This window comes from Nestor notabilis, unplaced genomic scaffold (genome assembly GCF_000696875.1).
Source record: "Nestor notabilis isolate BGI_N333 unplaced genomic scaffold, ASM69687v1 scaffold14095, whole genome shotgun sequence".
NCBI lineage: Eukaryota > Metazoa > Chordata > Aves > Psittaciformes > Psittacidae > Nestor > Nestor notabilis.
The window spans coordinates 7,688-23,187 of record NW_009928004.1 but is presented as its reverse complement, the minus strand read 5'-3'; positions in this window follow the sequence as shown (position 1 = coordinate 23,187).

The window sequence follows — 15,500 nt, the reverse complement described above, 5'->3', positions numbered from 1 at the left end:
ACAGATACAGTACAGACTGTCTCTCCTTTGGCTGTTTGGATAGCTGCCCAGTTTTGAAGGAGATGAACAAGCTAAAAATAACCCCCTCATGGCACTGGAACAAGAGAGATGCTGTCACAGCCATGCGGTTCACATAAGGATGATTAACAGAAGGATGATAAAGGCTGTAGGATTTGAGAGTTAGCGTGAATGTCATTATCGTCACATCTGCAGTGTGTTTATCTGCATATTCTTGAGCATGTATACAGTCCAGTCTTGGTTGGGCTTGGTTAAAACTCATTTGGGATGCACTGTTCTTGAGTAAATGCGGATTGTATAACATATGAGGCTTCAGATCCTTGATTCAGGTATGGAAAACACTTAATGCTTACATATTGCATATTTTCGTGTACTTAGGATGATATAAAAACATGTTTTCGGAGCTGAAATCCAAAGCTCTCCACCAGCTGCGTCATGGGGATGCTTTCTGCAGCTGTGGATTGACATGGGTATTAGGAAGGTCTTGCTTTGTTCTCAGGAGTGGTTTTTATTTTGAGGACTGTTTATTGCTTGCTTTGTCCCTGACCATGAGTGAAAAGATGGTCATTTGAAAAAAAAAAAAAAAACCAACCAAAAAAAAAAAGCAAAATCAATCTATTGTTTGTCTTGCTTGGCATGATACATAAGCTCTGGATTTGTGCTAAGCCATGAATTGAGTGTTTATTAAAGAAAATAACGAAGGAGCTGGACCAGCTTTCACACAACTTGAGTTCCATGTTTGTCTCCTCTGTTTACCAGGACCCATTTTCTGGTACCTCTCTGCAGCACATGGAGACATCTCGTGGGCACCGACTAAACTGCATGGAAATGGTTGATACTTGGGGGGGGGGGAAGGATAAACCACAAAAAAATAAAGCAACAGTGATCTGCTTGTGCACCATTTCAGAAATGTATGCATTTGATTTCCTTTAGCTAATCTGTTTCTAATGAAAACTCTTCTTCTCCAATATATTATGATTATCTGGTCCAAAAAGGATTGACAACTGTTTAGCTGGGAACATCTTGCTATTTTCAAGGCATATGTTGTCTGTGGTATCTGTTTCTTGGAGAGCTTAGCTGCATTAGCCATTTCCTGCATTTCTTCCTATTTAAAAGGATATTTTTAAAGTTTTGTCTCTTTGAAATATTATTATTAATTCTAGCGACTGTTTGGAAACCTGAAAAGGAAGTATTCTTTCCTTAACTCCAGCCCTGACCATAAATATGACATTGCACCAGTGAGTCTTAGGAGCCAGCCCAGCTGGGATACTGCTACGTGAAGAACCTGCCAGCATCCTCTGGACCATGGTCAGCACACTGGGGGTCCTGGTATCAAACACATTGGAGAAGGTTTTGGAGTGTCTGATACAAAATAGATAGACCATTCTATTTATTTTGTATATATAAGTGTATATACAAAATGAGAGCATTTTGGAGGATGAGAGAAACTCAGCTCTGCCACAGTGCTTTTCGAGTCTGTTTTCTAAGGGTGCATGGGTAGATATTGCTGCTAGCTTTGTGCTGGTGAGTGCCAGGTTGTTTCATGTGCAGGTTTGTGTGTGACTGCTCTATAGACTTGGTAAAAAGCAATAAACATAACCACTGGGGTTTTGTACCTCCTGGAGCTGACAGTAATGCCCTTTCCAACAACTACTGCATTACAGTGAAGGTTTAGGGTAGCTTTCAAATGCAGCCATTTGGTAGAGTGACAGACCATACATTCTTAGAGACCACTTTAAAGGCTTTTGTTTTGTTTATTTGGCATTTCCACCTATTCAAAAAATAGGGCAGCTCCAGTTCTTGACTGTTTATCAGATTTCCTGGTCTCTTGCTGCACATGAACCGGGAGTTTTCCAACACTTTCTTTATAATTAGGTAACGGAGGCCTTAGGTTCCCATCACGTTTGCCTGGGCAGGAGGAAGCACAGTCTTCACCCTGTTGTACCAACATGGGTAAGTCCCAGGTGAGCTGCTGGGGAGGGCAGCTGATGCTTTGTTTCAACGGCAGTGGTAAATAAGCCCAAATCTGAGCCCTCCTCAAGCCTTGCTGGTGGAGACTGCCCCGGCCAACATGCAGAGCTGTTGCACCAGGTTTTTCGGAGATGCCAGTTAAGGCACTGAGTTAGTGCTGTCCATGTAGATTATATTCCTCATCTTCTCCTCCATTTGGATCTCTGTGTTTGTACTGTGACAGAGGGGAGCAACAATGCAATGGCCTTTGGAAAAGGGGTGTCCTGTACATTGCACCAAAGCCAATTAAATCTGGGTTTAATATGGACTTGTCATTAGCCCCACGACAAGTGGGTTCTCTTGGTACTGGGAGGTGCTGTGTTTCAGAAGGGTGCCCCTGGGTGCTGTAGCCACTGATGCTGTGCATCCTGGCTCATCTGACTCTTTCCAGCATTTAGGCATCTTTGTGCATGCCCTAAAACAGAGCAGTAAGCCACAGAAGACTTAGTGCTGGCCAAGATTATAAAATCCATGGCTCTGCATCATTTGCAGTGTTAATTCTTGTAAATTATAGTGCTGCAGTTTGTAATTTATTTGAGAGATGGATTCAATTAAATTCAAAAAGAATTAGTTTAAAGAGAAGGTATTTTACTTTCTGTTCAAGGTAAAAGGGCCTGTGTCCAGATGCATTTAAGGCTTAAAGCATGCTGTGCTCCATCGAGCAATGAATAATTGCACAAATAGCTGTAACTAGAAATACAGTAGACCTAGAATAACTAGAATTATAATAGACCTTGGAAGAAAATCCTCAAAACTTTTGGAAACATTAAAGCTTTTAAGGCATCAACTAGTCTCAAGGCACAAGGAGAAAAGACTGTGCAGGAATCAGGTGAAGCCAGGTTTGCATCAGGCATTTTGCACCTTTCTGTGAAGGGTCTGGTACTGGCTGCTCTTGGGCATTCATTGGGTTCATCTCACTGGTTGCCCTATAGGCAGTGGTACTGGGGGGTGTTCCATGATTAAATACGTTTGGGGTTGTGCTGCTTAAGGAACAACTGTCCTGGCTCTGCCGGGACCAAAGTAGATGAGGAATTATCCTATTGAGCTTGTGGAGGGTTGCTGTGTGTACGGATGTGGCTGTTTGGCTTTCACACTGCTGTTTTAAAGAAGGACAATGGACTTGCTGGTGGACTTGCTTTGCAGTGCAAGAAGGGCTGAATTTGGTGTGTGACAGACAGCTCAGTCTGATTCTCACTGTTTAACTCCCGATCAGATTAAACTTGTCTGTATGCTGCTAGTGCTCCTCTGCCAAGGAAGCCGGAAGGTTGCGCCATGGGGAGTCAAATGGGCTTGCTGACGGCAAAGGCAGCAGCAGCTTAGAAGCTCCACAACAGCAGCAGTGAAGCAGTTTGCTTATTAAATTTTATCATCCCCTGTGTGCTGCCTTGATTTTATAGATCGGCGACGATTGCCAAGCTGTTTGCGATTAAACAATGCAGAGTCTCGTAATCCTGCTCCTCATCTCGCCTAATTAGGGGCCTGGTCATGCTGGAGCTTTGCCCAAGCGAGGACTCCAAGGGCAGTAGTTCATTCTGGTGCAGTGCCAGGACTGCGTGTTCATGATAGCACTGTTTCCTTTGAAATCAATTGAGATGTCACTATCACTTGATCCTGGAGCTACTTAATGAACTGGCAAAATGGGCTCTATTTTTAGATCTCCCTCCAAACTACTGTGTGTGTTAAAGCTCCCCTTGTCCTTAACGCCAGGGTGGCGTTGGGCAGGATTTATTGGCTTAGTTTAATAAGAGGTGTACAGAACTGAAATAATAAGCTCCATTTCCTTGAAAGTGAGGAAAATTAAAATGGCATGGTTAAATCTGGGCAGCCGCCTCAAGACAGTAAAGCGATACATTCACGTGTGGCCAGAAGGATGAGGTGGAGCTGGGTTTTTCTTCTTGTCTAAGTTACGAGAGAGCCAAAGATTACAGATGCATGACTTTTGGGAGTTCTTGCAAGCTTTATGGATTAGATTTCTAAGTGTTTTCTGAACAGGATGAAAGTTTTGGTGGTTTCTTAGACAAGCTCAACAACTTAAAGAGCATCTACTTCATTGCAGATGCTAGTGTCTTCCCCTACATGTTTATAATTGGTGTCTGAAAAGTATTTTTGCTAAAATAAGAAAGAAACACAGACATAGGTGATTTGGATGTTTTTACTTCTTATTATAGTCTGAAGTCAAGTCGGATAAAATGTAATTTCAGGAAGCTACTGAGAATACCTTGAGGCTTTCCTTGGCATTGGTGTTTGCGCAAACATACACCCTTCTGCAGATCACACATGGGGTTTGGGGGTTTGTTGTCTATAGGCTTACAGCCTCCAGGATTGCACAGAGGTGTGTGTGGGGAAGGAACAGAGTGCACAGTTTTAATGCAGGTGGCAGTTGTCTCCTGTTTTTCTTCTCACCCCGATAGGTGGAAATGTATGTAATTGCAGGATGCATCTGTACTTCTCTTCTGTTGCACATTCAAAATAAATAAAAACAATAAAAGCTCCAAACCCCGTGTAGTACAAATACAAGATGTACCAATGGGTCACTCTCGAGCCCAGGCTCTGGTGCAAATTGTCTGTGGCAGTGGTGATTTCAGCTTTTCTCTGTACACTGCTGCAAACTAATTCAATTTATCCCCTTATGCTCTGAGCTGGAGGAAACAGTCCAGCTTTGGACTGGCGATTATGTGGTCTCATCAGGTGTAACTGCCCATGTCCATATGTGCCACAGAAACAAAACAGTTCTACAGCTCGGGACCTGAGCTGACTTGTGCCCTGCTCCAGAATAGGTTAGGCTGGACCCATCCCTGTCTGTTAGGGGATAGATAAATAGCATGCCGATAAAACTGGCTTCTCTGGTGAGGCATCCTTCTTGTTTTTCTTCAACCTGATGCTTCACATATTTCTCCACCACAGAGTTAACACTGCCTTGAATACTGATTTTTTTGGTACACATTTAAAACCACCAGCTGTGTGATTTTTGTGTGCTTGCACAAATGATTTCTACCTTTCTACAAGGCAGGCATTTTCATTGTACACTCTCGATACTCTCATTAAAGAGTATTTTCACTTGTATGGTAAATTACAACATAACATTGTGTGATCCATGAAGTCTGGGCTTAGTTCCAAACACTTCTGCTGTCTTCTAGGTATCCGTATCTCTCATAGGGAGAGTTTGTGATGCTTTGGCTGTGGGCTAATCCCTGATGGATTGGGTCTCTTGGGTGGGTTTTTGGATCTCATTTCTTGAATTTTTCTGGAATCTTATGCCTCATTAGGATGGCCAGATCATAAACATGTGTTTCTTCAGAGCGGTGTGGTTATTTTCTTCTTCAGATAAATCTGATTACATGGAGCTGTGAGCTCCAAAGCGTTTGATACTAGACTTGGACTCTGAAGTAGCTGCTGCAATGCCTTCAAGAATCAACAAGAACTAGCTAGGATATGCAAACTGTGTGTAAATTATATGTAGCTGTTCATGTTAAAGGGGAAGGAATAAAAAGCAAATTTCCATTCCAGCCTCCTGTTATCTCCCAATTTTATGTTTTCGTGAAGTTTTTACCCTTTGAACTGAAATTACAAAGTCTAGACTCCGTGCAAAAGATAAGCTTATGTCTTCCTTGGTTTGGGGATAAGAGGAACTGGAAGATAAGAGATAGGTTCTGGGGAAGATTCTGCTATTTTTAAACTTGAATAGTGGAAGTAGTAAGAATTTTCAGTCGTTTGGGTGGAATATCTTTTAAACCAATTTCCAGCATTTTATATAGTGCATTAAAAGTATAGTGCAACCAGTAAGTCATATTGGAAATTTTGTGATCCTTGCCATGAGCTGTCTCAATAATCATGGTGGGTGATGGGGTGAAAATGTAGAAGAATGAGTGTGTACAAGGGGAGCGCGTTGAGGATCGCTGTGGAGGGGCACATCCAGGACAGGACGGCTGCTATAGCTCAGTAAAGGAAGCAGCGTGTGGAGAACAAGGCCACCAGGGTCTGTCACAGGGCATGGCTTGAGGAGAGTCTTCATGGGCTTTGTACATGGGTAGCTCTGCTTGTCCCTGGCCATGTGGCCGTGCTCCTGCTGCTCATTGTCACCTTGTATTGTCACCTTTGGCTAGACAAACCAGGAGGTAAACAGGCTGTCTCGGTGTATTTACTCAGGGTGGCAGGGCTTGCCATTCCTTGTGCAAATTTAAGTTGAGAATTTCTAGTGCTTCTCATTTAAGTGCTTAGCTATATAATTTTCATAACTTTCTATTAAATTAGCTTTTCATCCATCATTCATTGGCATTCAGCCCCAAACACTATCAATAAAATAACTTCTTTTTAAAGTGGTTTTCTCAATATGATGTCTCTGTAAGCTTGCTGAGCTGAACAAACTGCAATAAAAGCAGCATTAAAATTTTGTTAAAGTGCATGTGGAAGCACCTGAATGAGGTGCTGTTGGTGCTGGAGGCATTAGTGTGGTACCCTGCAGAGGATCCCTGTCCATAGTGAGCTATACCTGTACCCATTGGTAAAATTTACAATAACATCCAAAGGCATTGTGGAAAATTACTTGCAAAAATGTCTGCTGGCTTAATATGATGACATGTTTTGGAAAAAAAAAAAAGATTATATGCAGTGGAATTTTCTTTCCCTTAGTAAAAACGAGAGGAATTCCATCAATCTCTCAGGTTTACAACTAAATAATTACAAGGTTTTTAATTATTTTTAATTTTTTAGGTGATGGAAACTGAGAAGTCTCAAGATCCAGCTTGTGCAGAAGCGTCCAAAGGAAACAATCCGAATCCAAACCTAGGAAGTGGCATACTGAAATACAGAAGTCGATCTCAAGGTAAAGCTGGGTTGATAAAAGATAGCAATTGCAGAATTTTTGTGTTGTGTGTTTATTTTAACTGTCTAAAAGTGAGACAGGATTTCTTTCCCTTGGAGATCATATTAGTTTAATTTGGAAGCGAAGTCCCAGCCTTCCCAGCCAGGGACGTTTGAATGGACAGAAAGGTGAAGCTTTTTTCTTTTTTTCTTCTTTTCTCGCTGTCTTTTTCCCTATATATTTCAGTGTGTTCTGATACTGAGGTGGGGAATATATTTCAGCACACCATCAGCAAAATACCCAATAAGGCAAATACTCCCCAGATTTTCTGTGCTTTTCCCCCAGGTCTTAAGAGTAACCTGTATACAGTGTTCTATCATGTTCTCATCCGTATTTCTTTCTGAGGCTCCATCCCTGCTGTCTCAGCTTAATTTAGATTTACTCTGATATTTTTAGCATCCTCCAGGGAGCTCCTCTGCCTGCAGCCCCTGCGGCTGTGTGTTGCAGGCTCACTGGGGATCCAGCCCTGGTTCCTGTGAGGGCTGATGGCCCTGGGCTGTGGGTGAGCTTGGGCTGCAGTGTGGGAAGGGAAGCTGCATTCAGAGATGGACAGAAAACACAGATACGTAACTGTTCTTCTAGAAGAGGAGAGGGAGACGTGACAGGAAAGGATTAGTTGTAGGTGCCAGGAGGATTTGCGAGTGAAAGAAGTGCCAGGAAGCTGGGTTCTGCCAAGATAGCTGTCCTGGCTGTGTGCATCAGCAGCAGTGCCCTGTGTGCCCAGGAAAGGAGAACTTTAAAACCACAGGTAATTTCACACCCCAGAGCAGGGCGGGGGTTTAAACTGCCCTCTTGGACAGCGCTACAAATTCTGCCTATGGATGCGACAGCAGAATTGCTTTAATGCTGAGTGAAAACAAGTGAATGCCCAGCTGTGTGCTCCTTCACTCCCTGGCACTGGTAGCAATGCTCACACAACCCCCAGGCAAGGAGGAGGTGGCAAGGAATGGGTTTGGGAAAATTTGCAGTGGGTCCACTTCAGCCCATGGCTTGTGAGCCCTATCCGCATATTAAGGACAGGGAATGCAGTGAGGATGAAGGGAAAGCATATCTGCCCCTTTCTGTGGTAGCACAAACGTAAAGTTGGTTTAAGGTAATCTTACCACCACGTAATGAAATCCAGCTTGTGTGTATTTAGCCTGTCTGTGTCTTGTGTTTTCATCTGTAAAATATGGGTTAATGTCCCTTCCCTGCATGGCAGGAAAATGGCAAGGGTAAATGTTTGGGAACTGCTGTGACTGGGGGTCCTGTGGGGACCTCAGAGAAAATGAGAATTGGAGGGGCCCTGTTGCAAGGAGGAGGGTACTCTGCAGCTAATTACAGGATGTCCTTCAAGACAAATAATTCTGTTTCTTACGTGAACTCTGCACTCTTCTCCTCTTTAAGATGACTAGGATCATCGCCAGAAGGAAAGAAAATAGCATTTCATTGGCACATTTTTCCTTTTTCCATTCCAGAAAAATTTCCCTCGAAGTGACATGACACCTCCAGAAATGAATACTGCTACAGTGTCAGGTCTTTTAATTTTAAATAAATGAAGCTGAGAGCTTAGTGTACTGGCAAGTGCCATTGGGTGAGAACAGCTGAGTTTCTTTCCTGTCCCTGAGCTACCGGCTCAATTATCTTCTGCTTTTTCTTACTACCACAAGCAGCGGTGCTGAGGAGTTCAGCATCACTGAAAGACTGTAGAAAACCTGTAACAGCAGGAGGAGATTTTTAGCTGGGGATGATCAAACTATTATTGCATGCTGGCAAGAGGATAAAGCAGCTCTGAGGTGTTTGCGGGATGTGTTTCTGTGGTTTTCCCAAGGTGCCGGATCCCGTTTAGAGTCCGTGGGAGAAGATGATGAGCTGATGGTGGAAAATGGAGAATCGACTTACGAAATAGCAGTGAAATATTCCCGGGGTGGAAGAAAGCACTCTCTGCCCCAGCAGCTGGAGTCAGCGGGAGCCAGGCAGGTGGGTTCAAAGGCAGGGCTGGCTCTGAGCATCTCGCTGTGCTCCGTCCTCCAAGATCTGTCTAGAGCTCATAGAAGTGAGAGTAGTGAAACAAGGCCATGTAGGTACATCACACGGATGGAAAGCAGGCCTGCACCCCAGAATCGGATATGTTGGCCACCTATGGAGAACTTCTTTACTCTGAGGATAGTGAAGGGGGCACTTCGTGCTGTGGCTAGAAGGTCCCAGGACTGGTCTTAGGAGAGGGGCCTATGACAAAGATGGGGAGAGGCGTTTTAGCAGGGCCTGTTGTGACAGGACATGGGGTGATGGTTTTCACCTAAAGAGAGGAGATTCAGACTGGATGTGAGGAAAAAATTCTTTACAATGAGGGTGGTAAAACACTGGCCCAGGTTGCCCAGAGAGGTGGTGGATGCGCCATCCCTGGAGACATTCAAGGCCAGGCTGGATGTGGTTCTGGCCAACCTGCTCTAGATGGAGATGTTCCTGCTCATTGCAGGGGAGTTGGACTAGATGACCTTTGAAGGTCCCTTCCAACCCAAATTACTCTATGATTCTGTGCATCGCAGTTCTTAGAGATGTGAGGCCAAAAAATCCTGCTTCTCTTTATCTTAATGATTTGATGATGAAGGCTTTTCTCTTTTTCCTTTTTTTTTTTTTTTCTTGTAAAGCAGATAAGGACTTCAGTATATCATGAGGCTACTCTTAATCTTTTTAATTTAAATTGTGACTGGTACATTACAAAATGATCCTACTGTGCAAAATGCGGGAAAATTACTGTGTTGAGGTTCACTTTGCCTGTAATGAGCTAGGATTTCATCCCTCAAACGTTTTTCTGACTATATCTGTAGAATCCCCCCTTCTCTTTTCTCCCTGACACATGCAGTTTTCCCGGTATGATATCCTAGTGCCTGTGCCAAACAGTGAGAGTGACTTCCCCTGTTTGCTATGTTTGTTAGGACTACCATATCGTGAAGAAATCCACCCGTTCCTTCAGTGCTGCCCAGGTGGAATCTCCATGGAGACTGACCCAGCCGTCCATCATTTCCAACATCGTTCTGATGAAAGGGCAAGGCAAGGTGAGGATTTCTGCATGTGGCCGATTCCTCACATGTAGCAAGTGTTTTAAGAGATGTCTCCCATTGCCCAGGACTTCCAGCAGTTCTCAAGGTGGCCCATAATAATAATGATAATGATAAAAAAAATCCCATTTTGAAATGTAAATGCCAAAGTTACACCTGCAAAATGCAGGAGAAGTGATGTTTGTGTCATGCACGTGACGCGGAGTGGCATTCATTCTGTTTTGGGGCTCCTGGTGATTACTGTGATACCAAATATTAATACTGGTTCTCTAAATATATATGTTTATGCAAAGTTGGTGCAGCTACGGAAGAGTACCTCTTTGCACGCGTATTTATGGACAAGCATATGTTTTCTATGTGGAATCTGGATACAGTAAAAAAACATCACTGGAAATTAGGTGTTAAACCCAAAGACAGTTTCCTGGGTGGTTGATTGCTTGTCTGAGAGCACCGAATTCTCTAGGTCAAACAGTCCTCTTTTCTCCCCCCAGGAATATGTTTGCACATTTGCTAGATACCAGCTGGCTGAATGCTAACAGAAAATAGACAAGCATTAACCTAGGTGTATATTGTTTTCCCTAATCTAATCCACAGTAGTATTTGGGCTGTCATTTAAATATGCATGTCTTTTTCTGAAATAACTCTTTGTATTCATCAGATGGATGTGTTTTGGACTAAAAAGACTTGTTTTGACTTTTAAGCTCAAATGCAAAACAAATTCCTTGTGCTTTAAGTTTAGCAAAAAGTTAGAAATAATGACTTCTCTGGGTAGATTGACGCATGGTTGCTGTATATCTCCTTGTTTTGGGAGCTTCAGGTCTTTAATGACATTTCCAAGTGAATATTTTCTCATTTTCTATGTACACACATTTTCTTAATCCTATTTTTCTCATAAGAATTAGATTATTCCTCCCTGTGGGATAAGCCACCTTCTCCTGTCTTTCTGCAGTTAGATCCAAGGTGTTAAAAAACAGTTGGGAGCAGTTGGACTCTAGTGATCATCAGCCACCTCAAATAGCTGGTCATTTGGGTGCCTTCCACCCACCATTTGAGTGATCACCTGTGTTAGGGGTTCTACTGCGTACAATTTGTGCAGTAGCATTTGCTTTGTGATCTTTATGGAGTCTCTGGACTTGAAAAGTGTTTCCACAGAGACACCATGTTGCTAGTCCAGTGTTTGCCTTTGTTTTCATCTGTGGCTAGATCTTCAAGGGGTGGTTTTGTGCTATGGAGTGGCAGCACTTCTCTGGGAAGGTGGGCTAACATGGGAACTTCTGTGCTTTGCAGCTGTATTTCTCCCACCATACCCCACAGAGCTAGGGGATAATTGCTGTGTCTGTGCAGAGGAGTGCCAGGACCCTCCTGTTTTCTGTAGGTTGCTTTGCAGTTGATAATTGCACAGTGAACGGTTATTTTGTGTCGCACAGGGGAGCCAAGATGCTTCCCTTCTAGAAATAGGTAATGTCTTATCAGATAACTAGAAGCTCATAACGGTGGTAGTCTACTTTATATTCAGAGAGTAAAACAAAAGAGCTGATTGTTGTATTGGGTTGTAAACACAGTGCCTGCCCTGGCAGCATCCCTCAGCTGGAGAGCAGTGCCTGAGGCGCTAATAATAACAGTGACTTCAGATCATTGAAGCACAGCAGTTTTCCACTTCCCTTGTCCACCTGGTTGGTGACTTTTCTCTTTATTCTGTAAAATACATGTACAGCAGTGACAACAGGAGAAATATGGGGGGGTGAGAGGTGGATCGAGGAAGTAATTTGGCTGGGAAATAACTCAGCAGAGGGGGAGAGGTTCATTCTGCTGTGCTCATCCGTTCCCTGATCATCTTCACAAGACGGTCCCACAGCCAGCCGGGGCAAGGCAGGGGCAAGAGCAAACAGATGGAGCCCTGGGGAACGAACGTATTGATCTAGATTTATTTAAATACAGCATGGAACATGTACATTTTTAATTATTCTGGCGACATGAGCGTGGCAGCCCCCCATGGCAGCCCCCTTCCAGCTGCATTCCTGACATTACAGCACTGACCTTATGTCATGTTCTTAAGCTTCTTTTTTTTTCTCTTTCCTGAGGAAATGTAGGATCTGTGACAGCAGAGAAAACCACAGTTAATCCTGGATATAGATCTCAGGGGTGGAAATCTACTGTCTGTCAATTTAGAAGCAATGTGTTACGGTTTTTAAAATGCGAGTAGGATAACGTAAAGCCATTGGCCCAGTGGATTTTTTTTGAAGTAATCTCAAAATGGCATTTTTGCTATTTCAGCTTAAGATGCCTGCTGCTACTTTTTAGGCTGATAAGTGTGTTGGTAGTAGAGTGAAAGCAAATGAGGAAATGCAAGCAGAGAGTAAGATGGCAGTGCAATTCATCAGGAGCTTTTAGGTTTTCATCTTTACTTTGACTTATGTTACGAGCAGTCTTTCCCACACAGGTATTAATAAAGTAAGGTGCCATCTGCGTCTTCTCCTTTTTTTTGTAGGGTCTTGGATTCAGCATTGTGGGAGGGCAGGATTCTGCTCGTGGACGCATGGGGATTTTTGTGAAGACTATATTCCCAAATGGAGCAGCGGCTGCTGATGGAAGGCTTAAGGAAGGTACAGTAAAGAGAATCGAACTATGTGTAAAGCCCCACAGTGGGATATTATTTCAGTCCAGCAGCATAATTCAAGTACAGCTTTGTTTAAGTACCTGGCCATCAACAAGAAGCTGTGGAGGATGTGACACACCCTGTTTGTCCATCCTGGGCAGGTCATTCATAGCAGTTAACTTGATTGTATTGCAGATTAAGAAGGACAAACTGCAGCATGATGGTTTGGTTTGGTTTGGTTTGGTTTGGTTTGGTTTTGTGGTGGGTTTTTTTTTGCCTTCCTCTTCAGTGAACTTTATTTGCCCAAGACATAAGCTGCAATTCTTCAGCTGGAGAGGGTTATTGATAGCCATGAAATGCATCTATCCAACCAACATCTGGCTTAAAGAGGCTGGTCCAAGAAGGGGTTATACAGAAGGACATGCTGGGGAGAGGCTATTGTAGGCCATTGTACTCTCTAAGCATCTTGGTATGATTTTGACATAAATCAACAAGTAAGAGTCATAACCAGAAAAATAGAAGAGGAAAGATGGTATTGGCAGTAAAATCACGCAGCTGGCTGGAGAAGCAGATATATCCTGATTTTATTACAGCTTTTTCAGGCTTGATCTCTGAGCTGTATGTATAACCTGCTCTGTGTTTGTTTGCACCCTGGTCTGAGTGCTGTGCCAAAAAGACACACTTTCTTATTGTTGAAAATACAAAGTGACCATGAGTTTAGAGTGGTGGTTGACAATTCTGCAGAGGTTGTGTTACTTGTCTTCCACAGAAAGCTGCTCCTGTGTTACTTCTCTCAAGCTGCTCCGTGTTACTCCTCTCCTTCTCATATCATCGTTGCCCTCTCTGTATCTCATCACACTTGTTGTATTTGAGGCTGTCTTTGGTGCCAACTCTCACACTCACTGCTAGGAGGAAGCTTGTGTCCCTGTCGCATACATAGGTTGTGCACGCACTGTGGGAAGCCAATAAGTAGCAGCTGTGCCATAGCCCCTTTGCAGGCTATACAAAGCTTGCATTCCCTTTATTAATTTATTTAATTATTCGTTTTTACTGGGCCAGGAAAGGAGAGAAGGGGTAGCTTTGGCTGGTGACATAGGCCCATCTAATTTTACACAGATGCAAGTAAATTTGCAGAACATAAGTCTGGATCATGATGAACCTCTTTTAATGAAATGAAGGTAGATCACCGTAACTGTGTGTAAGTAGTAAGACCCAGATCCTGGAAGAAGATAGAAATGTGATGGGATGTGTTCATTGGGGTAAGACGGTTATTTGCTGTTGCAGTGTCCGGGCTACGTGCTTCTCTATCCACAGGCATTTAGTAAGACGACATATTTGCTTTCTACATGTGGATGGAAAGTTAGTGTTCTCCTAACAGGCTTTGGAGTGACATGCCGCTGTGTTTCACTTACATTCTCATTTCTCCTATTGATGTTCACAAAAGAAAGGGGGTTTTGTAGTCCCTTTGGACTTCCACGTTATGAGCATCTATTTTCAGAATTCAGTTGAAATCCATGGTGTGTTTGTTAGTATGAAAGTGCCACGTTAAGGATCTCTGCTGAATAACAGTCTTTACTCTGCTAATTCATCACTATTAACTTGTAAAGGCATTAGGACAAGTGAAAATAAACTGAGAACAGTAAAAGGCTTTTTCTGAGCAGTTAATTGGAATCTTCATAATAGCAGGTCGCCTTATGTGCAGGAAAAGTTTTTTTACATCTCTGTATAGTCTGTATACTGCTGACTTAATTTTCTGTATCTAATTACCAGGGGATGAAATCCTAGAAGTTAATGGAGAGTCTCTACAAGGACTGACCCATCAGGAGGCCATTCAGAGATTTAAGGTAACATGGATGTAACGTGGTAGAGATTCATGCTCCACTTCAGTGCCTGTTCATACCCTCAGCTTTACATCCTTTAACTGCCACAAATTACTGTATGCAGGTTTAGTGGCAAATGCTGGTGTATCGTGTCGCCTTATTGGGGTTCTCTGGTGTCTCTCCAGCAACTCAAGAAAGGTGTGGTGACCCTGACGGTCCGCACACGGCTGCGTAGCCCGAGCCTCACGCCCTGCGTGACTCCCACCTTGCTGAGCCGCTCCAGCTCGCCGAGCTCCAGTGCTAGTGGAGGCATGCCAGCTGCTAGTGCTGATGAGGCGGATGGTTCCTCCTCCAGCCGCAAAGGACCTGGCCCGAAGGACAGGATTGTCATGGATGTGACACTCAATAAAGGTGGGGGTCCATTGAGATGGGCTTGGAGAACAAATCCCTCTGTCTTAAGGGATGTTTTGGGAACAGATTAGAGGTTATAATATCCAGGGAACCTACCTGTGTCCATCTGATCTTGAACCACAGGATGGGGAAGAAAAGCATCTTCTAATGCAGAAACTTCTGAAGAGTTCCCCCTTCCACATTTTCATGCTCCAGAGTCAGCAGACTGTAACAGGTAGCAGTCAGTGTCCATGCTGCTGAAAGAGGGAGGCTGTGAGATACTGGGCAAAATGTGAATCAGCCTCTCAGCAGCCCAAATCATCATGCTCTTCTGGTAAACAGCAGCGCTGGGGAAGGCACAGCTCTGTAGAGTGCTTAAAATCGCCCAAATGAGCTATTCTCCTGCGTAAGGGTTGCTCTCATTATCAATAATTGTACAAGATGAATTTAGAGGATATGCTGTATGTGGTACGACAAATACGCCTATTTCAGAGGCTTAAAAGATGCTGATTTTAAAGGTTGGATTAAAAATTTGGAGAGAGATGAGATGTGCAGCAATTCATATGTTAAGAATGCTCTTACCTGAAGGAAAGCAAAGGTGAAGTGTACAGAGGTAATTACTGAACCGGAGATAGTGCCTCACCTTTCTTCCTGCCAATTTGCTGAGGAATGCCATGCCTATATATAACAAAAGAGAGCAGTACGGTTGGTAGCATCTTCTGTACTCATGTTTTCTGCAGTGATTTTAAGTGACATCTTTATTG